The following is a 27,846-nucleotide window of genomic DNA, read 5'->3' on the forward strand; positions in this document are numbered from 1 at the left end:
ACCTGTTTACTGATTTCATTCAAATTCTTCAGCGACCACAGGACCCCGACTTGCCTTCTCTATCCTGGCTCCCATCACTCTGCTTTACAGGCCTGGCCTGCTCGCGGCTCCTCACACCAGCGCTGCATGGCTCCCTCCACGCCTCTGCCCTGTTTCCTCCATCTGACAGGGCTAGTTTCCTCCATCAGACACGGCTAGCTTCCTCCATCTCTATCGGGAAAAAGCCTGCCCAGCGTTCAAGACCCTCCTCAGATGCCGCCTCCACGATTAAGCTTCTTCCTGACCCCTGAGCCTGTAACACGCGCCTGTAACTCTCCACCTCAGCCCACATTCCCACAGCACTTGCGACGTCCGCGGCCCTCAACATGGCGCTTCATTCTATTTTAGGGTATTTCCTGCTTGTTTCCTGCACACACGGTCGCGCGAGGCACAGCCCCGAGTGACCCATGCACGAGTGGCCAGCGCTTCCAGACGCGCCGCCGCAGGCCGGCGAGGGAAGGCTGAGCCGCTTCCTGCCCCCGCGGGGACCGTCGCCAGCCCGCAGCTCTAGCGGGAGGCGGTTCCACAGCGAGCCCGGCAGTCCCGCCACCGTCAGCACCGGCGCCTCGGGCGGGCTTTCCCCACCTCTGGGAGGCACGAATCCTCAGGGGCTCCTCGAGAGGGCGCCACGGAGCAGCTGCGTACGGACACCTTTCGGCCCTCTGCGGCCGCCGTAGCTCCCCGGCAGAAACCCGGAAGTGGAAATCTCAGCCATTCAGCGTTTGGGTGAAGACGAAGGCGGGTTCTGGACAGACGTACGCTGTTAGGGAGTGTTTACTTCGCCTCCACTTCTGTTCCTCCCCGCCGTGGTGCTGCTCTGGGTCACATATTCGTCCTGAGCCGGCTTCAGCCTCTCCGCGCAGAAGTCTCCCGGAACCATGGCCGAGTACTCCCATGTGAAGTCTACCAAGCTTGTGCTTAAGGGAACGAAGGCGAAGAGGTGGGTCCTGCAGCTCCGGCGGGAGCCTCCTCAGTTCTTTTCGGACGCACTCCACCCCCTCGAATCCGGTGGAATCCGTGGCGCGGAGAGCCGGCTTTGTGGCCTCCCAGGCTTCGCCCTGGCCCCTGTCCGGGCTGGACGGAGGCCGGACCGCGGTTCCTGGCGCCTGTGCAGAGAGGGGCAGCCTCCCGCGCGGACGACCCTGGAAACAGGATAGACGGGCGGGTGACCCGTGGCCCCGTACCCACGAGTTTCGGTCCTCTGAGGCATCTCTCCAGGTCTCTGCCTGGTGGGTCTGCGTTAGTGTGATCTCGTAGTTCATGATAATAACTTCCTTTATTAGGGATTATTCTTTTCTCCATTGTCTCTTCCTGGAAAAATTATTGATTAATTTTTTCTAAGCTAATATGTAGAGTGAAACCAGGATGAATCACACAGTGGTTGAGGTGTATATGGGCTTTGATAGGGATATGGGCTGGAACCTGCACTCTGTCATTTACTAATTTTGTAATTTGTGGCAAATTGGTTAATATGTCTGCACTTCCATTTACTCATTAAGAGATCAAATATCTTTGAACCTCCGTTTACACATTTATACTTTCAGGCCATTTTTTATACCTTTAGAAGACTGAGGATTAAATGAGAGAACATATATGCAGTAAATAAATTGAGCCAAATGTGAGGAGGAGGTCGTCGTGGTAATTTATTAGCTCTTTAGGAGAAAAATACCTGTGCATTCATATCCCCGCTTCTTTTATAACTGGCAGATTTGCCTGAGGTTAACTGTACATACAAATATTGAGCATTTCCTCCTGGTCTCCGTGATAAACAAAGCTTTTGATATTGTTAGGCAAGATGGAAAGAAAATATCAAGGAGTGAGCTGAAGCCACTGCCCTTGAGAATCCTCTCGAGGAGTCTGGCCTCATGAAGATGCCAGAATAAACGGCAGGTATATCCTGAATGAATGTGAGATTTTTACCCTGTGAATTTCCTGTGAGGAGTGGTGAGTTATCTTCTGAAAACTTTATGATGAAAATGCAGACAAGAGTGTCTTAAGATTATCGTAATAATCATAATTAATGCTTATATAGCACTTTCAATGCACCAAGAAATTGTTGTAGGCACTTTGCACATTAACTTTTTTCAAATCGCTCTTGGGTTTTTTTTTTATTGCGATGTAATTCATAATTATAAAATTCACCCTTTTTTACAGTCAGTGGTTTTTAGTATATATTCAAGAGGTTCACTACTGTCTAGTTGCTCAGCATTTTCATCATCTCAGAAGAATCTCTTCCTACCCATTAAAGCAGTCACATCCCATCCTCCCCCTCTCCTAGTCCTTGGCAACCACTAGTCTGCTATCTATGTGAAATTGCCTATTCTGAATATTTCCTAAGAAATCATGCAACATGTGGCCTTTTGTATCTGGCTTCTTTCATTTATAACATTCTTGAGGTCCATCATTGTTGTAGCACTTGTTCCTTTTTATGACTGCATAGTATTCCATTGTATGGATGTAGCATTTTGTTCATCCATTCATCAGTTGATGAACATTTAGGTTGTTTCCCCTTTTTGACTATTGTGACTAATGCTAGTGTGAATATTCTTATGTAAGTATTTTTGTGGGTGTATGTTTTCATTTCCCTTGGGTATACATACTTAGGAGTAAAATTGCTGGGTCATATGGTAACTCTTTAACTTTTTGAGGAACCCCAAACTGTTTCCTGTAGATGCTGCACCATTTTACATTTCCACCAGCAATGTGTGAAGATACATATTACCTCTTAATCCTCACAATAGCCTTAAGTGTTAAGTTATTATCCTAATTTTTTAAGTGGGGAAACTGACTCACAGAGAGATTCAGTACCTTTTCCAAAAATCACAGAGCTAAGAAATGACAGAACCAGGATTTAAAATCTGGCAGTGTGGCTCTACAATCTGCTTTGAACTTTAACATGATATGTACAAAGCCTGAAGCAACTTCTCAGTACTGTATTTAAGAGGGCATAGCAATGTAAGTCTTCCTAAATAAATAATTTATAAATGCAACAGCTTAAAAGACTTCCAAGTTTCAATCTTATGATATTTATTTATCACACAAATCGATATACCTAAACTCATCTATATAAATTATGTCCTGTAGTAAGAAGAAAAAGAGGAAAGATAAGAAGAGAAGAAGATGAAGAAACCCAGTTTGATATGTTGGTGAGTGAGATTTCAGTGCTTTATTCTGAAAAAAAGTTAACAGTTCTTGAGATCTCATTGAAAATATTTTCCTAGTTAGAAATTTATGATGTATTCATATTTGTCTTAAAGTGCTTAAATATTACCTACATTTGTAAATTCCATTTATTCTTTAGCACAGTAGATGCTACTGATGCCTTTACTTCATTATCAGAACAGAGCACAGGAGAGAAGAATTACAACTCTCTGACTTAGTAGGCACCATTAGACTGCTTAATAGCCAGAGATTCTGATACATAATTTTAAAGGCTTAATGTAAATGTTATTCAACCAAATATATTTTACAATTTATTTTCTTTGAACATGTATACATTTTAGTTGTAGAAGTCAGTTGTCTCTTAAACGAAGTATCTTCACAGGAAAAATCATTATTTTGTGAACTCTGAAATGAATGAAAATTTTAAATACAATATCAGGGTAGCCTGTAAATGATACTAGAAATAAACTGACCCAAACACACTTAACCAGCCTGTTTTCCGTTTAGCTGTTTCCATACTTTTTTTTTCTGTTTTAAAACTTGGCAAGTTGCATTTTGAATCTTGATAAATTATGGAAGCTTAAAAATATATAAAATATGGAATGGTATAAAACTAATGTTCTGGAAGAATCATTGCTTTTGAAATGGCAAATCAACAATTCTAAAATTAGGGTATATATCTAGGGTAGATATGTAGATGTGGAATTGCTGTGTCAAAGGATAAGTGAATGTTTAACTATATAAGAAACTGCCAAAAATTTTCTAAAGTGGTTGTGCCATTTTACCCTCCCACCAAGAATGAATTAGTTCTCCAGTTACACCCTTGCCAAAAGTTGATGGTGTTGTCAGTCTTTTCTCCCAGTCTGAGTTTTTCCTTTTCAGTTTCTTAATGGTGGTTTTTGGATGGACAGCTTTTTTTTTTTTTTTTTTTTTTTTGAGATGGAGTCTCACTCTGTCGCCCAGGCTGGAGGGCAGTGGCGCAATCTCGGTTCACTGCAAGCTCCACCTCCCAGGTTCATGCCATTCTCCTTCCTCAGCCTCCCAAGTAGCTGGGACTACAGGCACCTGCCACCACGCCCAGCTAATTTTTTGTGTTTTTAGTAGTCACAGGGTTTCACCATGTTAGCCAGGATGGTCAGAAGCTGTTAATTTTTATAAAGCTTAGTTTATTTTTTTCTTTTATGGTTACTACCTTATCTCTTTGATCTAAGAGATCTTTGCTTACCCCAAAGTCAGGAAAATATTCTACGTTGTCTTTTAGAGGCATCATAGTTTTAGTTTTTACATTACATCTGTCTTTAGTCTCAAATTAATTTATGGCATGGTGTGAGTTTGTTTTCAAAATATACTTTTTTTTTTTTTAACATCTTGATAGCCATTTGTGCCAGCACCACTGGTGTTTCCTTTTTCCATTAATCCAGTTTCATATCTTCATAAAAAATCAATTATCTTTCTATATATTGGTCTATTTCTGGACCCTGTTCTATCGATTGTCTGTTTTTCTTTTGGTATATTTCTCTTGATTGCTATAATTTCATGAAGTCTTGAGATCAGGTAGTGTGTGTCCTCCAACTTTGTACTTACTATTAGTTTATTAATTTCTATAGTGAGGCCTGTTGGATTTTCTCGGAGAATTGTATTGAGTCTAGATCATTTGGGGGAGAATCAACATCTTAATATTGGGCCTCAATATTTCATAATTTTCAATGTAGCAGTCTTGCATGCCTGTTTAAAAATTTATTCTTAAGTATTTTATAATTGTACACTACTGTCAGTAGAACTTTTGAATTTGATTTTCCAGTTGTCTGCTGTCAGTATGTAGATATACAATTGATTTTTGTATAGTGACTTTGTAGTCTCATAAGTCTGTTTCACTTATTACTTCTAGTGGTTTGTTTATATAGAATACTAAGAAATTTGCAATTATGTTTCCTGTGACTATCATTTTACTTTCTTTCTGATCCTTACATCTTGTCTTGCTTTTTATTGGTTTATTATACTGCCCAGGACTTCCATAGTGTTGAACATAAGTCACGAGAATGGGCATAATTGCATTGTTTCCAAGCTTAGGCAGAAAGCTTTCAGTAGTCCACCATATGGTATGGTGTCTCTAGGATCTACAGAGAAAACCTTTATCAAAATGAGGACATTCCTTTTAAACTTTGTTTCTTGGGAGTTTTTTATCATAACAATGTTTAATGCTGTCAAATGCCTCTTTCTGTGTCTGCTGAGATGATTATACAACTTTCTTCATTTTGCCAATGAATTACATTGGTTTCATTTTCAACTTTTAAACTAACTTTACATCCCTGAGATAAACCCCACTTGGTTGTGGTGCGTTGCCTTTTGGGATATTGCTAGATTTGATTTCTAGGTTTTTTTTTTTTTTTTTTTTTAAGATTTCTATATTGGTGTTGATGGGAGATATTGAACTTTTGTATCCTTTTCTTGTAATGGCTTTATTTGATTTTGGTGTCAAGGCGATACTGGGTGTCATAAAATTAGATGGGAAGTGCTGTCTCCTTCCCTGTTTTTGGAAATAGCTGTGTAAGATCGGTATGATTTCTTCTTTACATGTTTGATAGGATTTACCAGTGAAGTCATCTGAACCTAGAGGGTTTTGTTTGGTTTGGTTTTAATTTTTTGTGGGAGAATTAAGATATTTTAAGAGATATGTTCAGATTTTTCTGTTGTCAGTTTTGGTAACTTGTGTCTTTTAGGAAAATTTCATTTCATCCAAGTTGTTGGATTTATTGGCATAAAATTGTTCAGAATATTCCTTTAATATCCTTTTAATGTCTGTAGAATCTAATCTGTATTGCAGTCTCTTCATATTGGCAATTTGTGTTTTTTCTATTTTTTCCTGGATCAGTCAGTCTAGCTGGAGGTTTATAAATTCTTTATAAGATCATTTATTTTAGATCATTAATGATCTTTTACTACAGGGGTATTCAATCTTTTAGCTTCCCTGGACCACAATCGAAGGAGAAGAATTGTCTTGGGCCACACATAGAATACACTAACGATAAGCTGATGAGCCAAAAAAAAAAAAAAAATCTCATAATGTTTCAAGAAAGTTTATGAATTTGTGTTGGGCTGCATTCAAAGCTGGCCTGGGCCACATGCAGTCCTCAGGATTTGACAAGCCTGTTTCAGTATTACTTATTTTATCTTTTTTTCATTTTTTATTTCATGTATTTTCAGTCTTTTTTTTCCCCTCCCTTTAACTTATTTTCAGTTTACTTTGCTCTTGTTTTATTGCTTCTGAAGAAGAGAGTTAGATCTCTTCATTCCACTTTAGTTTTAGTTATAGTCAACACATTCTGTTTTCGTTTTCATTCCATTCAAAATATTATCTAGTTTTCCTTGTGATTTTTCTTTTCATGGACACTTGAGTTATTTAAAAGTGTATTGTTTTTAATTTCTACTACATAGAGATATTATAGGTATGTTATGGTTGCTGATTTCTAATTCATTTATAGTATAGTTGGAGAACATACTTTCTTAGTGAATTTCTACGTACACTTGAAAAGAATGTGTATTCTGCAGATGTTGGTTCAGGGTTTTTTTTTTTTTTTTTTTGGAGACGAATTCTCGCTCTGTTGCCCAGCAGGCTGGAGTGCAGTGGCACAATCTCGGCTCACTGCAGCCTCTGCCTCCCAGGTTCAAGTGATTCTCCTGCCTCAGCCTCCGGAGGAGCTGGAATTACAGGCACCTGCCACCATGCCTGGCTAATTTCTTAAATATTTTTAATAGAGATGGGGTTTCACCACGTTGGCCAAGCTGGTCTCAAACTCCTGACCTCAGGCGACCCACCCACCTCGGCCTTCCAAAGTGCTGGGATTACGGGCGTGAGCCATGGCACCCGGCGGTTCAGTGTTTTTTAGATGTCAGTTAGATCAACTGGTGGAGCTTGTGACTATGCACATCTGTGTCCTTACTGATTTTTTATTCATCCTACAATGTAATGAGAGTTATGTTAGAATCTCCAGCTGTAATTCTAGATCTGTCTACTTGAGCAGTTTTTGCTTAAAGTATTTTGAAGCTGTCATGTGTACGCATTTAGGATTGTTAAGTCTTCCTTATAAATTCAGTCTTTCATTTTCATAACATTTTAACCTTTATTTCTGTTAAATATCTTGATGCCTAGTTAAATTATTTGACCACCCTTTTTCTCCTGTCAAGCCGGGCCTTTGTTAGTTCGTGGTTATTTATTAGGTTTTTGCCTGTAGACTTAGACAGTGACTCTTACTCTAGGAAAGGCTCATCCTCATGGGCCTCAGCCACATGTTCTAAGTATACTTGGTGAGTTCTGTCCACTCTGCTGTGTCCCAAATTTGTGTGATCTCTGGCATCTCCAGTCAGCCCTCAGAAGTGCCAGCTACTCTGCAGAGGCCTTGTGGAGCCTGCCTACTGTATGCACTCCCCCCAGCCCTTGGCCCCAGACCTGCAGAGAACTTTTGCATACTATTCAGAGGCCTCACCTGTATGTAGTTCCCTCTTCTCCAGTACCTTATTCTATAAACTCCAAACATGTTAGCACTGCAAGACTCTCAGCTTAGTGACAGTGACATTGCCTCATTTTTGGAGGTCTCTACCTCTCTGCGTGGTCAAGAAACTGCCATTGGGCAGAAAACAGAAGTGTGTGTGAGATTTGCCTCCTGTGTTTTCCTGTTCTCAAATATCACAGTCCTGTTCTGCCTGTGTTCCAGTCCCCGAAAACAGTTTTCTCAAATATTCTATCCAGTTTCAGTTTTCTCGTTGGTCATGGTGGGAGGGCAAGTCCATCTTGGCTGGAAGAGGAAGTCCTTCTGCATCTTTTTCTCTTTGTCCTTCCACCTTCTTTTGCATTGTGGATTTTCTAAACTTGCCGTATAAGTAAGCAAGTGCCTATTTGTGAAGGGAAAGAAAAAAACCTTTTAATTTTTTAAAGCCCCTCTGTTGGTTCCTCACAAGGATCTGAAGGGATTGGTAAATAGGATGAAAGAAACTCTGTCTTTCACATGGAGAGTACCATGTGTGACATTAATAAAAATGAGCCTGTCTGTAAGCAAGGATTTTCACTGAGCTCTGCTAGATTCAGAAGCAATTGAACTTACAACATCGTAGTTTGCAAAACACAAATTTGATTTACCCAGGAACTAAAGCTAAGTCAGCTATGGGTTAATAGAAGGTCTGTGAAGAGTACTTAGACTACAGTAAGATTGGGGAAGAAAATTCCCTTTCCAAATCTAAGATATATCATTCCTTTGTGCCAAGCACATAATGAAGGCAGAGATTTAAGGGGGTCCTTAGCACAGAAGCACTGGGTTAGTCAGAATGTGAGGTGAGCTGTCACACAGCCTTGATGCTAGAATGAGGGTGCCCTGGTAGTATCTTATCAGCCATGACACTGGTGCATCGGGCCAGTTTTTTTTTTTTGTTTTTTTTTTTTTTGAGACAGGCTGTTGCTTTGTTGCTCAGGCTGGAGTGCAGTGACATGATCATGGCTTGGTGCACCCTCGACCTCGTAGGCTCAAGCAGTCCTCTCACCTTGGACTCCCGAGTAGCTGGGACCACAGCCTTGTACCCCCATACCCAGCTAATTTCTTAATTTTTTTGTAGAGATGGGGGTCTCCTTTTGTTGCCTAGGCTGATTTTGAACTCTTGGGCTTAAATGATTCTCCTGCTTCCACCTCTCAAAGTGCTGGATTACAGGCATGCCAGACATATGGGAACATTCTCAACTATGTGAAAATATGTGAAAAGCTTTGTTATGCATTGTGAGACAACACAGCGGAAATATTTCACCATCTGCCTAAGGTTTAAAAGGAAATAACTTTAAGCATGTGTCTAAATAGCAAGTAATGTTTTTGAGTGGATTCTCTTAAATTCAGCTTGGGCGTCTGCAGCATATACACAGCTTGAGCTGTCACCTGACGTAGAGACAGGCAACTTCAGTGCCCACTGTTCTTAGGATCCACTGCTTTTTCACAGCTAAAACCCCGGAGTGGCACCGTTAAATATTATGTTATGTTACTTTAGTCGCTAAACATATAAGCATACCTTCAAAGGTTGAATGTAGGCCACTTGCAGAAAGTAGACAGAATGCTCACATTTAATTCTTGATGATACTGTGTTTAGCTTTCTTATTCTTTGAAATCCCATTGAGAAAAAATACTGGCATCTGCTCAAAGTAATTTCTTTTTCAGTTGACAATATTATAAGTAATGTTATTGTATCATTTCCCTACTTGGACAGAGTGTGAAAATTTTGAGGAGCTTGTCTGCCAGAAATTTCTTCTTCATTTGCAAAACATTAATGAGATATTATATTTAAATGATTTTATTTAATATTAAGTGTACTTGGTGAACGTGGCATAGAACATACAAAATAAAACTAAGTTAAAATTATTAACTGTTACATTTATAAGAAAGGCTTGCTAATCATCACACTGTTCATAATGATTCTGAATAAAGCATTATTTCTTTTACTGAAAACAATTGTAGCTATAACTCAATCATCTAAATTGTCATTAGTTTTATTGCTTTCTAATCGTCTTTAGCTGAAATTTTAATTTTGATTAATTTTCTTTTTCTCCATTGTTTTTGTGTGTGTGTGTGGAGGTAAAATATACAGAATATAGAATTGGCCAGTTTTTCTTTTTTTTTTCTTTATTATAATTATACTTTAAGTTTTAGGGTACAAGTGCACAATGTGCAGGTTACTTACATATGTATACATGTGCCATGCTGGTGTGCTGCACCCAGTAACTCATCATCTAGCATTAGGTATATCTCCCAATGCTATCCCTCCCCCCTCCACCCACCCCACAACCGTCCCCAGAGTGTGATGTTCCCCTTCCTGTGTCCATGTGTTCTCATTGTTCAGTTCCCACCTATGAGTGAGAATATGCGGTGTTTGGTTTTTTGTTCTTGTGATAGTTTACTAAGAATGATGATTTCCAATTTCATCCATGTCCCTACAAAGGACATGAACTCATCATTTTTTATGGCTGCATAGTATTCCATGGTGTATATGTGCCACATTTTCTTAATCCAGTCTATCATTGTTGGACATTTGGATTGGTTCCAAGTCTTTGCTATTGTGAATAATGCCACAATAAACATACGTGTGCATGTGTCTTTATAGCAGCATGATTTATGGTCCTTTGGGTATATACCCAGTAGTGGGATGGCTGGGTCAAATGGTATTTCTAGTTCTAGATCCCTGAGGAATCGCCACACTGACTTCCACAATGGTTGAACTAGTTTACAGTCCCACCAACAGTGTAAAAGTGTTCCTATTTCTCCACATGCTCCCCAGCACCTGCTGTTTCCTGACTTTTTAATGATCGCCATTCTAACTGGTGTGAGATGGTATCTCATTGTGGTTTTGATTTGCATTTCTCTGATGGCCAGTGATGATAAGCATTTTTTCATGTGTTTTTTGGCTGCATAGATGTCTTCTTTTGAGAAGTGTCTGTTCATGTCCTTCGCCCACTTTTTGATGGGGTTGTTTGTTTTTTCTTGTAAATTTGTTTGAGTTCACTGTAGATTCTGGATATTAGCCCTTTGTCAGATGAGTAGGTTGCAAAAATTTTCTCCCGTTTTGTAGGTTGCCTGTTCACTCTGATGATAGTTTCTTTTGCTTTGCAGAATCTCTTTAGTTTCATTAGATCCCATTTGTCAATTTTGGCTTTTTGTTGCCATTGGTTTTGGTGTTTTAGACATGAAGTCCTTGCCCATGCCTATGTCCTGAATGGTAATGCCTAGGTTTTCTTCTAGGGTTTTTATGGTTTTAGGTCTAACGTTTAAGTCTTTAATCCATCTTGAATTGATTTTTGTATAAGGTATAAGGAAGGGATCCATTTTCAGCTTTCTACATATGGCTAGCCAGTTTTCCCAGCACCATTTATTAAATAGGGAATCCTTTCCCTATTGCTTGTTTTTCTCAGGTTTGTCAAAGATCAGATAGTTGTAGATACATGGCGTTATTTCTGAAGGCTCTGTTCTGTTCCATTGATCTATATCTCTGTTTTGGTACCAGTACCATGCTGTTTTCATTACTGTAGCCTTGTAGTATAGTTTGAAGTCAGGTAGTGTGATGCCTCCAGCTTTGTTCTTTTGGCTCAGGATTGACTTGGCAATGCGGGATCTTTTTTGGTTCCATATGAACTTTAAAGTAGTTTTTTCCAATTCTGTGAAGAAAGTCATTGGCAGCTTGATGGTGATGGCATTGAATCTGTAAATTACCTTGGGCAGTATGGCCATTTTCACGATATTGATTCTTCCTACCCATGAGCATGGAATGTTCTTCCATTTGTTTATATCCTCTTTTATTTCCTTGAACAGTGGTTTGTAGTTCTCCTTGAAGAAGGACCTCTTCAAGGAGAATGTGCCAGTTTTTCTGTTTTTATGTGTACACTTCAGTGACATTTAAATACATGCACCATTTTACCTTCCCACCAGCATTGCACAGGGTTTCAGTTTCTCCACAACCTGCCCAACATTTGTTTTTCTGGTTTTCTTGGTTTCTGTTTTTTGTTTGTTTTGATAATAGCATTCTAATGGGTGTGATGTGGTATTGCATTATGGTTTTGATTTATATTTCCCTAGTGACTAGTGATGTTGAGCATCTTTTCGAGTGCTTATTGGCCATTTGTATATCATCTTTGGAGCAATGTCCATGTATATCCTTTGCCCAGTTTTGAATTGTGGTATTTGTCTTTTTGGAGTTCTCTATGTAGTCTGGATATTAATTCCTTATATTGTATGTAGTTTACAAATATTTTCTCCATTCTCTGGGTTGCCTTTTACTCTGTTGACAGTGGTTCTTGATGCACAAAAGTTTTTAATTCTGATGAAGTCCAGTTTGTCTGTGTTTTCTTTTGTTGCCTGTGCCTTTGATGTTCTATATAAGAAATCATTGCCAAATTCATTGTCGTGAAGCTTTTCCAATTTCTTCTAAAAGTTTTGTAACTTTATCTCTTACATTTAGGTCTGTGGTCTATTTTAAGTTACTTTTTGTGTTTGGTGTTAGATAAGGGTCCAACTTCATTTTAGCTGAAATTTTATGTATTTTAAAATTGATTATGAAAAGCATGAAATGTTTAGTTGAATAGAAAATTTTGTGCAGTGGAATTAACTGAATCTTTAAAACCTTTTCGTTATGGAAATATCCAAACTAATCCATACATAGAAGAATATAATGAGTCCCCCATGTGCCCAGGCCCCAGCATTAATTATCAATATTTTGCCAATCTCCTTTCATTTACATGCACCCCCCACACACGTTTTTTACAAGAAAATTTTAAGTAAAATCACAGATATTACATCATTTTACCCGTAAGTACATAAATGTACATTTCTTAATGTGGTATGTCTTTCTCTCATCACCTGTTTTGTTGTTTACTTTTATACATTATACTATGTCATTATCAGACCTTGTAAAATTAACAAGAATTCCTTAATATGTCATATCCAGTTAATGATTGACTCATTTCTACTCTAGTTAAAGTACAATTTAGGAGAAGGTTTGAGGATATTTTTTAACATTAAGATGTAAACTTTTATAACAGCTGCTAAAATAATTGTTGCTAGAGTCTAACATTTCTATTGGCAAATTGGAAATTAGTATACATAGACATAGATTCTGCTCATTTTGCTTTCAATCTAAAATCGTTGTTAAGATTACTGGCCGGGTGCAGTGGCTCACACCTGTAATCCCAGCACTTTGGGAGGCAGAGGCAGGTGGATCACGAGGTCAGGAGTTCAAGACCAGCCTGGCCAATGTGGTGAAACCCCATCTCTACTAAAAATACAAAAAAAAATATTTAGGCATGGTGGCAGGCTCTTGTAACTGCAGCTACTTGGGAAGATGAGGCAGAGAATTCTTTGAACCCAGGAGGTGGAGGTTGCAGTGAGCCAAGACTGCCTCACTGCACTCCAGTCTGGGTGACAGAGCAAGACTCCATCTCAAAAAAAAAAAAAAAAGATTACTATGCTAGAAAGTCTTCCTGTAGAGGCATTTTTAAGAAGCATTATGATAGGCATTGCCTCGGGAAAGCAGGCATGAATAGATGGCTGGGGTCTATCATGAGAGAGACCGTTCTCCATATATCACTTTGTACCCTCACATGTTGCCTTTTGTTTTGTTTTGGTCTTTTTTTGAGACAGGATCTTGTTCTGTCACTCAGGCTAGAGTGCAGTGGCGTGATCATAGCTCACTATAACCTTGAACTCCTGGGCTCAAGTGATCCTCTTTCACAGCTCCCCAAGTAGCTGGGATTACAGGCATGCACCCCCATGCCTGGCTGTATGTTGCTATTGTGTATTTTAAAAACCTAATCCTGACTGTGCTGGTAGTCACATGAATCTGTGCACATACATGCAAACAAGTACATGTAAAACTGGTGAAATCTGAATAAGCTTCATGGATTATATCAATGTCAGTTTCCTGATTCTAACAATGTATGATACTTATGCAGGATGTCATCATTGAGACAAAGTGAGTGAAGGATATGTGAGATCTTTGTAGTATTTCTTATGACTGCAAAATAAAAAGTTTTAAAAACTAAGTTATAATAACAAAGAACTCTGTGTCAAAACTAAAATGTAAAGTTGAAATATCAATTTTATTTTTTAGGAATCTGGTGGACGGTAACAAACTTTGGTGGAATTTCAGGAACCATAGCCATTGAAATGGATGAGGGAACCTATATACATGCACTCGACAATGGTCTTTTTACCCTGGGAGCTCCACACAAAGAAGGTTTGTGTCTGGAAGGGAAGATCCTGCCACAAGTGTAGATTTTAGGACATTCATTCACTCAGGCCAAACTCTAACTAGTCTCAAACATTTTCCAAAGAAATGGAACCATTGCATTTGACTCTTCCAATTTTTAATTCCTTAATATTTACCAGCCATTGGGAAGTCCCTCTTTCTAATATAAGCATTTGAAAACATTCCATATAGTTCCATAAGAGTATCTTTGGAAATCAAAACAATATGAATAATTAAAATAGTAAGTGGAAAGAAAAAAGAAAACCTACTTGAGTCAAACATATTTGAATTTCTTTTTTATTCAGACCTATTACCAAAACTAACCTGGGTGCATTTAACAATTTGAAGTTTCCTCATTTTCTTTAGCCCATCAGAGGAAGCACTAATGAGATATGAAGTAATTAGAAGGTAAAAAGCAGTATCATTTGGTCAGCAAGGCCATCCATTGAATAAATGAAAGCGTTTAGCTTTTTTAAATAAGTGCTTATTTATGACTGTATTTTAAAACATAAAGATAAGCTATCTTGAAAGTTATTAAATAAGCATTATATCACCCTGTCTTACTCAGTGTATAAAATTAGCACTGTAGTTACAAGAAGGTAAAATAGATCTTGATTCCAAAGATACAGTATTACAGTGACATCAGTATATCTGAATATTCTTACATTTAATTGCGGAAGAAAATAGCCACATTTTTTAAAGCAAAATAATGTCTTTATATTTATAGCAAATGTCAAATTTATTTTCAAACGTTTTTTCTCCAATAGTTGATGAGGGCCCTAGTCCTCCAGAGCAGTTTATGGCTGTCAAATTATCTGATTCCAGGTGAGCTTATGTTGTAATATAATTAGTAACCAGTTATTTTAAAAATTTAATTGTATTCATTAAAAATTTTAGTATCTGTCTTAAGCCCACAGTAATTTTGATATAAAAAACGAAATAGCTTTTTTGAAAAGTAGATTTTGTGATCTACTTTTAGTGGATTTCCTATCAATATATAATGCTAGGCTGGAAAAAAGATATGTAAGTTAAAAAATGAAGATTAATAATTTCACACACCAAGTAAGATAGATTAAAAAATAAATCAAATAGTGCAAAACCTGGTTCACTGTTGCTATGATATTTAAACTCACTGTTTGGAAGTCTAAAGACAAACAGGAAGACTAAAAAAAGGAATATTGTTGAAACCAGCAGAGAATGTTACAGCATCATAACGACCAAAAGAATATTTTTACTCACTATTTTTTCAGTCATTTTATAAAGTAGCCTTTTTTATTCTCACCTTGTGCAGAAGTATAGAATGATTCTTTGGGTAAAAGATACTGAAAGTGAATTTACATATTTTAGTAATTGGTTACATCGACATGATAATGATTTCTGTTATATAATCATTAACGTATAAAGGAGTAAAAGTCAATTCTGGCATCCAAGGAGATTCTTGGTAAGGTAAAAGAAATCATAATTTTAAAAAATCACATTAAGATGATTATTTCTGTACTTTCTTTGGAAGTCAGATAAGTAGGGTGAAAGACAAAGAATAAAAGCAGAGGAAGAAAAAATTCAATAGTTTTAAACTGCTTTACAATTATAAACAAAAAAGGAATATAAAGAAAATTAACTGACAAATGAGGAAAATATTTACAACAATCTTAATAGGCAGTGAGTTCTTACTCTTCATATGTATCTTGTATAAAATTCATAGCACTGAAGACCCCAGTAGAAAAATTGCGAACAATCAGATCTGAATAGAAAAGTGGACAAGGCACATTACCAGATAATCTAAAAACTAAAAAGGAAAGGAAAAGAAAAACAATTGTTATTCTAGTTAACTACTAAAATGCAAATTAATAGGATACTGTTTTTTCCATATCACGTTTTCAAGTATTTTTTTAGAGTCATAATGTTTAAAAAAAAATCCATGATACAAAACATGCTCTGTTAATTTGAGGTAAGAATGTAAATGGAAGCAGCATTTTCTGGAAAACAGTTTAATGACATAAAGTTTTAGTAATTATTGAAGTTCATAACTAAAGAGGTATAATTGAAGAATGACGAATTTTGAAAATATTTATTATGTAATATATAAGGTACAATGTTTATATTAAAAAAGCAAAATATGAAACTAAATTTAAAACTGCACTGTCCAATATAGCAACAACTAGTCACATGTAGCTTTTTTTTTTTTTTTTTTGAAGGCACAGAGTCTCACTCTGTCACCCAGGCTGGAGGGCAGTGGTGTGAACATAGTTCACTATAACCTCAAATTTCTGGGCTCAAGCACTCCTCCTGCATCAGCCTCCCAAGTAGCTGGTATTACATGTGCACACCACCATGCCCAGCTAACTTTTAAAATTTTTTGTAGAAATGGGGTCTCACTATGATGTCCAGGCTGATCTTGAACTTCTTGCCTCAAGCAATTCTCCCATTGCCTTCCCAAAGCACAGAGATTACAGGTGTGAGTCACCACTCAGCCACATGCATCTTCTGAACACTTGGAATATGTCCAGTCTGAAATTTTAGATATGTACACACCCCCACACATACACATGTCCTGTTTTGATGTCCTATAATTAATTTTCTGTCAGTTTTTAAATTTTATCTATCTTATTAATGTATAGAATTGCCCTGAAATCTGGCTATGGAAAATATCTTGGTATAAATTCAGATGAGCTTCTTGTTGGGCATTCAGATGCAGTTGAACCAAGAGAACAATAGGAACCAGCCTTTAAAAATATAAGTGCTGTTATTGTTTATAAAAACTTCCTGTCAGTTTAACAGAAAGTCTGTAACAGTCAATCATAATATATTTAAAAAGAAAAAGTAGGATGCAATAGTATAATACATTAAATAGGAATAAATCAGTAAGAACATAGAGCCTTAAAGAGATCTCAAAATATAGTGCAACAAAAATAGCTTTAGTACTTTTGCCCACAATTATTTCTGTGTACCATTAGTGCCTAGATATGGATCTCATTTCCACCGAAGAACCAGTCAATTTTAGGTCACAGAGTAGGAAAACAGAATAGTTCCTAAGTATGTTCCTTGTAGCAGAAATCATGGATGCTTTCAGAAACATTACAGACTGTAAGAGAACAGTGGAGCTAGCTAAGAACAAGTTGTGACAATTTGTGTATAAAATATAAATAATAATAGTTCATTGAAGTAAATTATCTCTAAAAGACTTTCAGTTCATAAGCTTAAATTAGTGTATGAAAAGATAGTTTTAATATAAGAAAGAAAGATAATATACTAATTCTTAATTTTAGTAAGTAGACAGTTGTAGTATATGGATGTTTTGTTAAATCTTTGTTGATACAGAATACATGATTTCCTTTTTCTGTGAGAGAAGTAAAGATTGAACAAAAAATATGTGAGTGCTAAACTGTCTTTAAAAAGTAGATAACTATATCAAAAACAGTAAGGACCAGTGGGTACCACGCAGAACAAGCAAATAGAAGATAAGCTCAGCCTTTGAGTAGCAGCTTTGGTAGTATACAATAATGAACTGAAAATAGGAACTCAGCAGTGTTTTCTAAGTTGACAGATTAAACAAACATCCCACCAGAAAGAGGTAATCACTTAGACTAATTTCTTCATCCCCTAGGATAATATCTTAAGTCAGTGACTTGAAAACTATTTTGACCCAATCCATTGAGAAATGCATTTTTACATTGCAGCCCAGCACACACATATGCATAACTGAAGCAAGAGTTGTACTTAACAATACTTACTTATCCAGGTGTTATGCACCTTGATATTTCTTATTCTCTTTTACCCCTTCCTCTGTGTGTCTGTGTGTATTCCTTTTCCCCCCAGCCCACCCAATACCGTTTAGGAAACACTACATTGATTTCATTACCTGTTAATGTGTTGCAACCCCTTTGAGATGATCCTACTAGTTGTGATGAGATGTTTCTAATAAAAGTTACACCAGTAGAAAATGCCAATATTTCATAAGGCCAGGATAATGACTTAGATAGTACTAATAATACAACACTTTAGGAAAGTTCTTTTCATTTTATTTTTAGGAAGGACGCTAAGTTTCAAAAATTTAAATTTAAATGAAAGAGGGTCTTAAAACTCTATTTCAAAAAGGACTCAGCTGAATAATCTGTGGCACAGGTTTAAATCGCCTTGGACCACACCGCCATGTTCCAGGGCTCACCAGGAGCCATCCAGATGAGAGACCACCCAGCCCTTGGGACTTGACTAAGAAATTAAATCCATGTTATCAGCACATTTTTAACTGGATGTGATATAAGGTTAACATATTTTGTAATCATTGTATTTATAAATATTTTGTCTAAATGTTATGGTATTCCAAGTTTTCCAAAAGAATCAACCAAATACAAGTTATAAATAAACATTATATTTGTTACGGGAGTTAAGCTAACCAAATTTGTAACCCAGATTTAGATACACAAGAAAATCTGTTTTTAAAGTTTTGTTTAATAGAAAGCAGTGTAATACATCAAACATTAAACAACTAAAAATGTATATGAATATTTATTTTCACACACAAAAGTCCCTCAGACATTGATTCTTAAATTCAAAACACCAAAGGTATTGTATGTACCTTTTCATGTTTTCTAATTGTGAAGAAAATAAATTTTATTTAAAATGTTAATATTTGAATAAAGTGTGCATTCATAATTATGTTCCTGTTTTTAAAGTTAATTTTCCAAACAGAACTAAATCAGTTTCATCTTCAGTAGATCTTTCAGAAAGGAAGCAATCCTACCTCATCTAATTAGAATTTAGTCCTACTAGGAAGATACATTACAAATGTTTATTGTGGTAATCTTTGAATAGTAAAATGAAAGGTGATTTTGGTTTCCTTTTCTATATGTTCTTGTATTATATTTTTCAGGTTTTTCTCTAAGTTCTTTTCTGTGATTTTTAAATCAGGGAGGAAAAATTAATTCAGTCTAAACACTTAATGTTTCTTCCACAAGAAGTATCCTCATGGCTATTTTGTTATTTTGTTTCACTTAGGGGAAAATGGCTTTGTTGGCCTCAAATAGCTGCTTTATTAGATGCAATGAAGCAGGGGACATAGAAGCAAAAAGTAAAACAGCAGAAGAAGAAATGATCAAGGTAATGATGACATTTTATACAGATGACTGCATTCACACATGCGATGTGACTGTATCTCTTTAAAATGTTAAGTCATCATTTACTGTCACTTTAAAGATTTAGTTAATAGCTTTTTATAATGTGGTGTTTCAAATAGACTCATTTTAAATTATAAATCCCATAGTTGATGGCTTGTTTATACAATATGTTAGACAAATCAGTGCATCTAGGAACTACCTTGCCATTATCTCCATGGATTAGTATATTTTTCTGGTAGTTCCACATGCTCCTTTTAGGCTTTCATTTTCTTGTTTTCTTGCTTGTATTTTAAAATCTGATTTTTTAGATAGATAACATGTACACGTGGTCCAACATTTTTAAATAAAAGCATATAAAGATTAAGATACATGCCTGCCATGCATCTTACTCACCTGTGTCCCAGCTCCTGTTCCTCGTTCCCTTTGTTTTGTTTTTTTATAGCCTCCTAAAGTTTCTTTATAAACATATGAATATATTTATAATTTTCAACTGTTTTACTCTAAAGACAACCTCCTCTATAGTCTTCTCGACTTTGATTTTTTTTTCCTTAAAATTGTATCTTGGAGAGTTTTCTACTATTAGTTTGAATGTAGAAAGTTTTCTCTTTGTCTTGCTTTTCCTCTCTTTCTCTCTCTCTCTTTTTTAACAGCCACACAAAATTCCATTTTAGGGATGTACCTTAATTTATTTAGTCTTTTGTAGATGGAAATTTAGGCTGTTTCCAGTCTTTTGCTCTTATAAACAGTGCTGCAGTACATAACATTGAATATGCATCAATTTGTAGATGTGCGGGTGGACCTGAAGATAAATTTCCAGAAGCAGAATTACCAGGTCAGGGTATACGTGTTTGTATTTATGTAATGCTTGAGCTTCTGTGATGATAATCACTCTATGAAATGTAAAAAATCATAGCAGAACTTCTGAGGCCTTAGCCCTTACATTTTAAAAATATTTTTATTAATAGTACCTGTCTTCTTTGCATTAGGAGAAACATGAATCACATAAAACATGGTTTTTATTTTATTTTTAAAATTCATGTGCATCACTAAGCTGGAAATAAAAGTTCCTTATTCCAGGCTAAATTCCCTCATCCATAGTCAGATGTGTTATCCATTGCACCAGTGGCCTGTGCCCTCCCTAATCCTACTCTTTGTTTTACATCATTGTAAAAGTTACACAGACATCTTCATATCAAGGTGAAATTCCAAATAATACTGTTAATATAACCTAGATAAATCAGGTAGTTAACTGGAACTTGATGAAAACATTTAAGGATTAATTTTTTAGACTCACAAAAGCCACTGATCTTTAATGATATACATATACCAGGATGTGTCTAAGGAACAACTCCCCCCTTCTTGACACATGGTTTTTCTGTGTCTTGGCATTCCATCGCAGTACTGAGCAAAGGCACTGATCTTTAATGATAAACATATACCAGGATGTGTCTAAAGAATAACTCCCCCCTTCTTGACACATGGCTTTTCTGTGTCTTGGCATTCCATCCCAGTACTGACCATCCAGAACCTTACTTTGTTTGCCTCTGTTGGGAATCACAGGTTGCATCCAGTCTGACCCAGATTTGCTCTGTAAGGCATTGTGGGGGCCAGAGTGGAAGGCTCTAAGAGAGGGGGCAAATGCCTTTTCTAAAATGCCCTTCATTCTTATAATTAGAGCATAAAAATTTATGTTACATTTTTCTCTACTACCAATGTAATTTAAAAGCATCTATCAATTCTCTGTATGTGCTTCATGTTAGATTTCCGGTCATATGTTTGATTTTCTTTTTAGAATAGTCTTGATTTCAGATACTTTCAAATCTAAATCTAAAACAATTTCAATCTAAAATGTAGGTATTTTCTTACAGTTAGAGAAGTGAAATGTTATATTTTTTCGTTGCATGCATCCGGCACATGCGTTGTAGTCTTGAATTTCCATAATGCTCCTGTGAGGTGGATTTGAACTCAGCCTTACAGACAGGAAGACAGCCTCTGACCCTCCTTACATCCTCGTGGTTTTTGTCAGTCAGTTCATGGAAATCACAGTGATTTCAAGGTGTGGTAAGACAGGATGTGCAGCCAGGCCCAGCTGACTCCAGAGGCCACTCTCAGTATTTCATAGCACATTGCTTCTCAGGAAACAGGTCATTGGGGAAATGCAGATGGGTTTGTGACTTACATTTAATTTTATTTATTTATATTTTATTGTATCATGTTTAAATTATTTTTCATCTGGATATCATCACAAAAGTGTTACTGAAGGCAACAATTGCAAATATATGTGCAGTGCTTTGCACTTATACAAAGATACAAAGATACTTATACAAAGATTGCATTTTTCATGATTTAAAGCAATTTTCAGATGAAATACAAAGTTTTCTGGGTCTTTTTGGTTAGTCAAGTACTTGGAAGCTCTGAACAGTGATTATTTAGGACTCTTTTTGTACCATTTAATTGCAGGCTGTCCTAATCTCTGTCAGCCCTTCACCTTTATGAGCTTGCCTTGTCTACCAGAACACAGACCCCTCTTACTAAAGGTAGCATTGTGCTACAGGCCCTAGCAGGGAATGTTTTCAGGTCTGGGACCCCTCCAATCAAAACTGTCACAAAGATGTCATTGGCACAAACACGTTATTTGTCATCACTTTCTAAGCAGCCCTGGAACTGGACTCTGGCCACAGAGATCCCTTAGGAGACTTGAGTCCTTACCATTGCCAATTGCCTGTTCTGTGGGCGATCCTAATTGTTGAATGCAGATTAATTAACTTATGACATGTGATAGTAAACATCTATCCAAACTTAGGAGGATATAAGAAGCTAGTAAAAGAGGTGGGTCACAATTAATTAAAAACAAGTTGTGTAATGTTAAAAGATTTAATACTTTGGTAATAGTCTGTGCAATGTAAAATAGCTATTAAGCTTTTAATCTGATCAAATGAACACTTGTCTACTAGGGATAATTTGATCCCAGTGTATTCACTTGGCGGACAAAATTAAATTAATGATTTCTTTATTGCCTAGCAGGATCTGATGTGTAAAGTGTTTCTGAAATAATTTTGTCTGTAGTGTTTCTGACACAAGGGCTGTGGAGAAAGCATGTGATAGCACTTACTCATATAGATTATATATATGAAGTAAAAACACATAGCCAGAACCTGTCTTTTTCTGAATATTGTTGCTCAGTTAATTTTTTCTTCTGCATAAGAAATCATCTCGAATGTTCTTATGTGATGCGTAAAGTGGGGAAGGTGGAAGATAAACATATAACCCATTGGATTCTCTTTTCCAATATCTAGATTAGATCCTGTGCTGAAAGAGGAACCAAGAAAAAAGATGACATTCCAGAAGAAGACTAAGGAAATGTAAAACAATGTGAAATCAATTATGTGTATGTATGATTTTCCTTTTAGACCTACAGATTTGACAGTGAAGTGCTTCTCAAAGTGCTTTCAAAATAAATTACCTAATTAGCTGGGGATGGTGATGCATGCCTGTAGGCCCAGCTACACGGAAGGCTGAGACAGGAGGATTGAGCCCAGGAGTTCAAGGCTGCGGTGAGCTCGGATCACCACTGCATTCCAGCCTGGGTGACAGAGTAAGACCCTGTCTGAAAAAATGAAAACTGATGGACAAGAAGAGGCAACACAATGTAGCCTCTAGGACAGAGCACTGAGCTCAATGCTTTTCTCTTCTTGAGGGTTCAGTTTTCCTAATCATCCTACCAGCTCCCAAAGGTAGTCACTCTGGTTAGTCAATCTCTCTATTCATTCATAGAATGGGCCTGATGCCAGTCAAAGGCTGTGCTATGGCCAGGACACAGGGGACTCCAGCCAGCATGACTTAATAGAAGTGGGGCCTTCTGCTACCCAGTCAATGAGTGGCCCTCCTCTTGAGAGGTTATGAAGGTCATCTTTGTTGTTCAAAATCTCCAGCTTATTTAAAAAAATACAATTAGACTTTTTTTTTTTTCTCCCCCGAGACAGAGTCTCACTCTGTCCCCCAGACTGGAGTGCAGTGCCATGATCTCGGCTCATCGCATCCTCCTCCTCCCAGGTTCATGTGATTCTCCTGCCTCAGCCTCCCGAGTAGCTGGGACTACAGGCACGCACCACTACACTCGGCTAATTTTTGTATTTTTAGTAGAGATGGGGTTTCACCATGTTGGCCAGGCTGTTCTTGAACTCCTGACCTCGAGTGATCCACCTGCCTTGGCCTCCCAAAGTGCTGGGATTGCTGGCATGAGCCACTGTGCCTGGCCTACAATTAGATCTTTTTAATAAGTGAAAAAGAAATTAACAGTATTTACAAATTTAATAGTAAATATGTATAATCAGTTTGAGGTATTTTTCAATGAAGACATTTTCTTTGCAGAAAGAAATTTCAGAGCTTCCAAGACCACAAATTTAAAATAAGTAAAGAAGAGAGTAAAATTCTTAAAAAAGGCTCAGAAAGATGGATTTTTCATGAGACGCTTCTGGACAGGTAGCTATTTATTTACTTATTTTCACTATTTTCAGTAGCCCATAGAAATGGCATGTAGAAAACCTATATTCTCTTAAATTACTGTAGTTTTCACATTTTTGTGTTTATTTCTAATTTATGAGTGTGGCAATATTACCTAGAGAGGACATCATGAGTTTGGGAAAAGACTGTCAAGAAAGAATATCTAAAAATTATAACCGATTCTAAGTATATATTTTAAGAAATTCAGGTTTGACTGTATCTACTTCATAAATTTATCATCATCTTTTTATAACTATTAGAACCAGAGTTAGAAAGAAGCAGTTTGACTAATATAAAAATTATGTGGATTCTGTTAGAGTAGTTCAGGTTCCTTAAAATAAGCATAGATCAACTAAAAAACTAAGTATAAAAGCTGAACAAGTGAAATTGAAACAGTTTTATTGTAAGATTTGGAAGAGTGCAGGATGTTTATCATAGCACATTATTAATATTTATTACTCTTCCTATGTAGATAAGTAGTGTCCTAGATTTACAACATAGAAAAACAGGTAGAGACATTTAGCTGTGAGTGTACAAGTATAAATCAATTAAGTGCCAGATTTTGATAATCACCAGCCGCTCATTCAAGTCCTATGTTGCAAAGTTACTCTTACACTTTTTTTACATTACTTGATAAAGGCAATGTTTAATTACATATTTTCTATTAACTAGCTGGTAGAGTTCATACCTAAAGTCAGTAAATAATGTTAAGAGTTTTTTCCAGCTGAGCAAGTGAGTATGTATCTAGTTGTAAGAAATCAAGAAGAGGATATAAAATATAATCAGGATGTGGACTCTAAAACGGAATAACCTCTATGTCCTGTAACTTTTATCACTCGTAATAATACAGCATTCTCACCCTATTAAATGGAAATTTAAAGCATCTTTAAATTCTATAATAATTAAAATTGCTATTTGGATTGAAAAAGCCCTTAGGTGACATTTATTGAATATTAGGAAATAACTTTTATAAGATTAGAATCCATTTTTTATAGAAACCAACTTTGAAAGTATACATATTTTAATATAAGTGTTGTGGTAATACAGTAACCAAAATTGAACACACAGTTTTAAAGCTTTTTATATTTAGTAGCAGTTGAATATATGTGGCATGTTTTACATAGATTAATTTTACTATTTTTCTTTGTTTAAAAAAGAGAACCAAATTGAAAGCCGACAGATACTGCAAATGACTGAGATTTTTGTTTCTGCCCTATCTTTTTGTATTTTTTTCTGAATAAAATATTCAGAGGAAATGCTTTTACAGAGTTCTTGAGTTGTTGTGAAATTATTATTTAGCTAGTACCTAGTTTAACCAGGATTAAACAAGTTTAATCAGGATTCTTCATGGATGTACTTTTTAGCTAACTACAGTTTTTCACATGGAAATGAAACTTACAGTACACACTTAACATACCACATAATTTTTTTCTGGATTTCCTGTCCTGAAGCATGAAGTGTAGTAGAAACCAATTCTTCCTGCGCTACTTGTGGAATCTTTCTTACTGGATCATAATCTTACTTACTTTATACAATAGATGCTTAATCAGTGCCTTTAATAGGAAGTTAGAAACTCCCAATCCAATCAACAAGGCTTTGATTCTACCTCCTAAGTAGTATCCAGATCACAGACAATCCAAATATCAGAACTAGGGGGCCGGGCAGAAAGGACAAATCATCTATTAGGGAGTGGGACAGAAAGTAGAAACATTACAAAGGAGCAAGTAGTCTCAGAACAGAGGGGAGAGTAGTACTGGGAAAACTCCCTACTGAGGAAAGGTTTGCCACAGTGGATATGTATGTGATGCTTTTGTCCTCTTGGGCTGGAATGGAAGCTGATAAAGAAGTTCAGACGCTACGTGTTGCTTAGGTCTGCTTTGTTGAAGCCTATCTCTTTCAGAGTTCCTAAACACAATATTCCCGTGGCATCTAATCCCAGTGAGTGCTCCAAATCCAGGCTGTGTATCAGATGCCACGGGAAATTCTGCCTCAGGACTGAGGTTGGTTCAAGTGATACAAACCACAGAATGAGGAACACGCCTTCAGGAGACTGAATCCTGCTTCCCAACCCTAGCTTGGTATCTGAGACCATCTGCCTGCTGACTGGCTTTCCTGGCACAAACATTCTGCATGTAGGCACAGTGTGTTCCTGGACTCCATGTCAACCCGTTCACCCTCATGTTCCCTTGGTTCCTCTCCCCAGTCCAGCGAGCAGAACTGATTACAGATCTTGACAACAGAAGATACAGATTTAAAATAACTTGCCTGTTCCCGTGGACTTTATCCACTAGTGGAGGAGGACAAGTGGACAAGGGGAGAGGGTAGGTGGGGGCTCCTTCCCTATTCCTCCCATTCCACTTTATACAAACCCCAGCTAGACCACTGGGAGAGCAACGGAGGTTAAGAATGACTGCATCTAAATATTGTCATCTGGTCCACTCTTCTTCCATCTTGTACACAAGAATATCATGAGTTTTGGTTAAAGCACTACTGAAACCAAGATAAACTCTGGCTTAGCATGCCCCTGACGGATCAGTCTAGTAATCATATCAAAACCAAGACTACCTAAAAGCACTAACCAAAGGAAAGCTCCCTCACCCCAACCTATGACTGCTCACATTTTTCAGATTGAATCATTTCAATTGTATTTTAAGGTTCATTGACTCTTTACCACCTCCAAGCTGCTCCTGAACACAACTGATTGTTATTTTTTAATTTTGAAAACTTTCTCACTTCTAGAATTTCCACTTGAGCCTTTGTTATTATTGTAGTTTCTTCTTCTCTGCTGTGATTTCCTATCCATTTATTTTATGGGTTTTTGGGGTTTTGATTTTAGTAAGAATTACAATAACTACTTTAAAAATCCACACTAATTCCAACATCTGGGTCATCTCGAGGTCAGTCTCTATTGATTGCCTTTTTCTTTGAATATGTTTCTTTATATGTTTGATATAATGGGATTGAATTCTGAATATTGTAAAACTAGATTCTGTTTTGTTCCTCTGAAAATTTTGATAATTTTATGTTGTATTTGTTGTATTTTGCTTGATTGTTTCTTTCTATTGTATACTTTACAATATATTTTCTTCCAATGGTTTTAACATTTCTATTTCTCAAAATATTTATGTTTATGTTAAAAATTATACAAAGTAACTTGGTGCAGTGGCTCCCATCTGTAATCCCAGAACGTTTTAGAGGCCAAGGCAGGAGGGTCACTCGAGCCCAGGAGTTGGAAACCAGCCTAGACAACAGGACAAGACCCTGTCTCCACAAAAAATTATTAGGATGGTGCAAAAAGTAATTGCGGGTTTTGCCATTACTTTCAATGGCAAAACCCGCAATTACTCTTGCACCAACCTGATAAAAAAACAAGCTGGGTATGGTGGTGGCATGTGCCTGTGGTCTCAGCTATTTGGGAAGTGAAGGCAGAGGTGGGAGGATTGCTGGAGCCCAGGAGTTCCAGACCACCCTGAGAACCTGTCTCTATGAGAAAAATAAATAAATAAATAAATAGCTGGGCCCACGTACCTGTGGTACTAGCAACTTGGGAGGCAAAGGCAGAGGTGCCAGAATCACTTGAGCCCAGAAGCTCAAGGCTGCAGGGCACTGTGATTGTGCCACTGCACTCCAGCCTGAGTGATGGAGCATGACCCTGACTCCAAATAATAATAATAATTACAAAAAGGAAAGACCTAGAACACCAGGTTAGGGTTAAGTATTCTAAAATTCAGCTGACTTACTCTGTTCACTATAAAGCAGGTTGCCACAGAAAATATAGCATGCCCAGTTAATTTGAAATTTCAGATAAACAAATACTTTTTTCAGTGTAAGTATATCCCATGCAGTATTTGGGACATGCGTATACTAAAATATTATTCCTTGTTTATCTGAAATTGAAATTTAACTGGGTATTACATAATTATAGCAGCCTGACCATAAACGATATGAGCTGAGCAAAATTCTACTTTAAACTTCAAGATTTATAATAATGCATTATTAATCAAGAACTATTATTTACTGAAAACTGTGTAGATCCCCGTATTTATCTTTTTAAATGTGGAACTAGGAAAGCTACATAAAGAACATTTATAGAAATAAATGACTGTTCTATAGCTGAAAGGAAAACTCTAGCTTTCATTTTTCTCCCCAAACTTAAGGTTTATTCTACATTTGTATAAACAATAAAATTACAGCTCAACTTTGGAAGCACAGATCATAATATAAAAATAAAGCAAAGATCCCAGAAACATTTAACAGGCAACAA

At 36.9% G+C, this 27,846-nt stretch overlaps 1 pseudogene; it reads left to right on the plus strand.

The window, feature by feature from the left end:
• Nucleotides 1-727: 727 nt before the first annotated feature.
• On the plus strand, nt 728-25,565 carry LOC117974326 (protein FRG1B-like; annotated as a pseudogene).
• Nucleotides 25,566-27,846: the final 2,281 nt, after the last annotated feature.

Source organism: Pan paniscus, chromosome 17 (assembly GCF_029289425.2).
Source record: "Pan paniscus chromosome 17, NHGRI_mPanPan1-v2.0_pri, whole genome shotgun sequence".
Classification (NCBI taxonomy): Eukaryota; Metazoa; Chordata; class Mammalia; order Primates; family Hominidae; genus Pan; species Pan paniscus.